The sequence below is a fragment of the Diplotaxodon limnothrissa genome, linkage group LG18 (assembly GCF_057381915.1).
Source record: "Diplotaxodon limnothrissa isolate DT_005_m linkage group LG18, D_limnothrissa_male_GT1.1, whole genome shotgun sequence".
Taxonomy (NCBI): Eukaryota; Metazoa; Chordata; class Actinopteri; order Cichliformes; family Cichlidae; genus Diplotaxodon; species Diplotaxodon limnothrissa.
The window spans coordinates 43,260,449-43,265,830 of NC_140613.1; positions in this window are offsets into that span (position 1 = coordinate 43,260,449).

Genomic DNA, 5,382 nt, shown 5'->3' on the forward strand with positions numbered 1-5,382 from the left:
ACAAAGGCAGAGACGTCACGGTGTCATTATTTTACTGTAGTTGGTTTCTCCTGTGTAATAATGTTCAACATTGCATCAATACATTTTTTTTTGTTACTGGGAGTTGGCACCCTGTTAGTGAGGTTGCTTAAGCTAAGTACTCTTTAAAATGCCAGAATAGGGAGGATGGAGCAGGTTTAAGTTTATTAGATTGATCAGTGTTGCTGAACTATGAAATATTTTTTGCATACAGGTATAACAGAATAGCTTTAGTGTTGTTGGTTATTTAAACTTGAGTATGAACTTATACAAAATGCAGCAAGATATTAAAAAACAGTTTTATTGATTAAAAACACTATATCGGATTCATATCAGTATCGGCAGATATCCAAATTTATGATATCGGTATCGGACATAAAAAGTGGTATCGTGCCATCTCTAGTCACTATTGGCGACTCCAATAGGGTTACCTGTCAACTGTGGTGTATGTATGCATGTATGTATGCATGTATGTATGCATGTATGTATGCATGTATGTATGTATGGTGAAAGTCCCTCTTTTTGCTCCTCCCCTCACCTGTGGATGGACGGTGCTGTTACCGTGGTGACAGCTTGGATGTGTTTCAGTCCTGCCTGGTTATCACTGCAGGAATCTTTCACATTTATTACAGGTAATAACTCTGATTTTTCTGTGTGTTATGAACTAAATGTATCCTGATACACACAGAGATGGATGAGCAGAGGTCACATGATGAAGAACAAACATGGAGTCTTTGATTTATTTAGATATTTATTGATGAATGCAAACAAACCTGACACTGAACCATCGTCCAGCAGAACAAACCTGATCACATGACCTGCTGACCCAAACAGTGCAAAGCTCCATGGCAACAACAACAAACAGCCTCACATATGTTAACAGAGGCTGTTAGAAGCACAGAGTCTTTACAGTCTTTCTCCTGTTTGGACACAGATCTCTGCACATCTTCATCACAGTTCCTCACAGACGTGCAGAGTGTGTGGATATCAAAGCTAAGTTTCCACCATGTTTGTAGTCTGTACTGGGACTCATGGAGCATCTCTCTATGAGCACTCAGTGCTTTAAACAGTGCGTCCCAGTTTAACCAGCAGCCTTCACACCACACATCACACAGACATGGAAACTTCAAACCTCAGACTGAAGACACCATCAGAAATAAACAGATTGTGATGAAGATGAAGAACTGCAACAGTTTGCTGTGGTTTCTTCTGTTCCTGTCAGAAATAAGAGTCTGGCAGCACTTTGCTCTCCTTCCACATGTTTAAGGAGGAAGTGAAGAAGAGCGAGTGAGTGTCTCGGAACAGAGGACGCCATCATCTACCTGCTCAATCGTGTCTACACCCATCTGGACCAGCCGGCGAGCACTGTGAGGGTCATGTTTTTTGACTTTTCCAGTGCTTTCAACACCATCAGGCCGACCCTCCTGGGTGATAAGTTAGCAGCGATGCAGGTGGATGCTTCTCTGGTGTCCTGGATTGTTGATTACCTGACAGGAAGACCACAATATGTACGTCTCCCACAGTGTGTGTCTGACAAGGTGATCAGCAACACAGGGGCACCACAGGGGACTGTCCTCTCCCCCTTCCTCTTCACCCTCTACACCACAGACTTCAGCCACTGCACAGAGACCTCCATCTTCAGAAGTTTTCTGATGACTCTGCGGTGGTTGGATGCATCAGCAGGGATGATGAGACAGAGTACCGGGCTGTGGTCGACTCCTTTGTCACGTGGTGTGAGCAGAATCATCTGCAGCTCAACGTGGCAAAGACCAAGGAACTGATCGTGGACTTCAGGAAGACCAGGAAACACTTGACCCCTGTTTCAATCCAGGGGGTCAGTGTTGACATTGTGGAGGACTATAAATACCTTGGAGTACACATTGACAATAAACTGGACTGGGCTAAAAACACCACAGCACTTTACAGGAAGGGCCAGAGTCGTCTCTATTTTTTGAGGCGACTGAGGTCCTTCAACATCTGCCAGAAAATGCTGAGGATTTTCTATGAGTCTGTTGTGGCCAGTGCGATCCTCTATGCTGTTGCATGCTGGGGGAGCAGGCTGAGGGTCGCAGATGCCAACAGACTTAATAAACTGATCCGTAAGGCCAGCAATGTTGTGGGGATGGAGCTGGACTCCCTCAAGGTGGTGTCGGAGAGGCGGATGCTGTCCAAGATAAAGACAATGTTGGATAACACCTCCCACCCACTCCATGACATGTTGGTCAGTCACAGGAGCTCGTTCAGTGAGAGACTGAGATTACCGAAAAGCACCACTGAACGACACAGGAAATCATTCCTGCCTGTGGCCATCTCCCTGTACAACGCATCCACTTAACACACTGTTTGCTGCTACAGCTACACATGTTTCTTTTCCAAATATTTATTTATGAGTGACTTATGTATGTATGTATGTATATATATGTATATATTGTACTATTCTTAGTTAGCGTATTGTCTGTCTTGTCTTAATGTTGGTTTAAAATGGAGCACTGTAACAAAAAATAATTTCCCCCAGGGATCAATAAAGTATTCTGATTCTGATTCTGAGTCGTCTTCCTCTGTGGGCCCAACATCAGGCAGCAGCCACGTATTTTTAAAAACCCAGCACACTGCTTCAGAAACACTGAGTCCAGGTGACCAGAGTCATGTGATCAGTGAGGTCTTCACTCAGGACGTCACTGCTTCAGGACCTGATTCAGAGGTTTATGAGGACGTGGATCATTGGTGCTGATGTTGTGTGAGAGCTGGTGAACCATGGGGAACATAAATAACAACCAGGCCATCAGCAGTTCTACCCCCAGCTCTAAAACCTACATAATACACTATACATATAGTTATATAGGTTATAGTATGTTGTATATACACGTAGCTGAAGCAGTTTCATTTGTAGCTTCACGCTGCACTTCACATGTTTGTCCACCAGATGGCAGCACAGAGGCCTGTGTTGGAAAGCTTTGAGTAACCAACCAGGAAATATCTGTGTGTAAAAACAGCAACACAAGAATCCAGGATGAAGACAAGAAACTCAAAGCTCACAAAACAGGTGGAGCTAATTTTGTGACGTGTTTCTGTAAAAACACCACAGAAGTGAATCATCAAAGTTTCCATGTGAGCTGATGATGCTGCTGCAGAGTTTCTGTGAACCTCCTGTGACCCCGCCTCCTCATACAGAGACATCTGATTGCTCTTCAAACTGCATCACGTGGACACATGTGATTGTGTGTTGTATTGATCCCAATGCTGGTATCAGTCCTGGATCAATAACACTGGATGGATGCGTTCAGCATGGAGCCCTGAGCTGTGTTACAGACAAACATGGAAACTGACAGGTCTGTGTCATTCACAGTCTGTAACACTTCTAAACAACAGAGGCTGACCCAAGTGCCTCAGAGCCAGGCACGCTCACATCACAGCTCTCTAAATAAGCCAGTTTCAAAATAAGAGCTGAAAGCTGTGTTTGCTTGTGTTAGCTTATTATTGTGGAGACTAACATTCAGTGATCATGTGTTCAGACTCATAATGATTACTCTCAGAAATCCTGATCTTTGTATTTACTGTGTGTTGGATCAATAACTGAGATTCATGGTATCACACAGCTGTGCTGCTGCTGATGTCAGCACATCTGGAACAATACGAGGTATCTGCTACCAGACTGAGCAGGACGTGAGACCTGTGGACTGTTTAAAGCTGTCCCTCCACAGCTCACTCAGACCTGATCCACACCTCAGTGATATTCTCTGACTTCCTCAGTAGAGACAGAAACCATTCAGATCTGGGACCATCAGCTGACTGATGATGTCACACAGACTGTGTTTTTCAGGAACAGTGATTCTGATGTGAGCCTGCTAGCTGACAGCAGACCTGATGAAAGCACATGTTCACATCTGTGAGGACAGACTGGACTCTTTGACTGCACCTTGGTTCTCCTCAGAGGTCTGTACAGGAGCATGTCCACCCCCACTGAAGATCTCAGTCACTGTGAAACATAGAAAGCTGCTTGTGTGGCCTCTGCCTCACATGTAGATACAGCTACAGGTTTCTCTGTCAGTCAGACTGAAACAGTGTCCTGATGCTGCATCATTCAGCTCTGTGCCCCAGTCAGCATCACTGGGAGCTACCAGTGTTTCTGCCCTTTTCCTGTAACACTACACTCAGCACAGGCTCAGCTGGTATCCAGTGTTGGACTTTGGCTTCAGCTGCTGTGATAGATCCTCTAACATAGATCAGCTCTGCTACATGTTGTTAGATAAGTGCAGCTGCTGTCATGTCCTGATGTTTCTCTGGCTCAGCAGCTTCTCCATCAGAGGTTCACATGGAGCTGATCCAGTATCTCCAGTAACTGTGTTCTGTGCCTCACTGGTTCATCCTTCTGTCTGTGTGACGTCAGTCAGATGTTGAAGTTAAACTCTGTAATCTTCACTGTGTCACAGAGTTCAGTGAGTCCCGTTATTCACAGTATCAATCAGATCATCAGAGAACAGCTGATCAGCAATCAGTGGTGCCAACAGCGCCTCCTGTGGTGAGAGGATGCAATAATGCAATGTAGCATTTTTCCACTCAACACTTGCAGTCATGGAAACTGTCTGTTGGATCTGTGTGACGTTGCTTTCTTGGTTAGAGTTCCTCACAAACGTCCAGATGATTCTTCTAATGAGGCGTCGACCATGTTTGCAGCTCTTTGGAAGAAAACGTCGCCCTTTGCCATCCTTACTTTTCTTTGACTTCTTCAAATGCAGCTGAACTCCAGCTGGTATTTTCTTGGACTTTGCAGCTGTTTCTGGTCATCAGTTCATTCCTGCAAACCTCTGAAGCTGAACAACAATGATGCTGCATTGCTGGCTGATCCCAAAAGGTTGATTCTGTTCATCTGGACGTTTTCAGAAACGTTTGCTCACTGATCAGGTGACTTCTTCAGTCTCAGCTGACTGCAGCTTTACAAGCTTACAAACAGCACATTTGCACAATGACTGAAAGCAGCAGCACCTGATATATATGATACTAATATAATACATATACATATATAATCCATACTAATGATGAAGGAACTGAGCTCACAGTCCATTGTTCATTCAGTGAACTACTCAGTTTATTTTGGGCCTCAGAAATGCTCACTCTGTTTGTACATCACTGTCAGCAATAGACTCATTCTGCTGTGTGGACAGGAACACATGTGACATCACTTCCTGTTTGTTTGTGACTGAAGAAGTTTACAAGGAATCATTTAGAAGAGTTTCAAACATCAACTGATTGAATCCATGAATCTGAAAACGTGTTTGTGAGTGAAAGAGACAGACATGTACAGACTGAACTATCTGTTCAACAGTCAGAGTGTTTCTGTAACAGGAGACACTCTTTACACTCCAC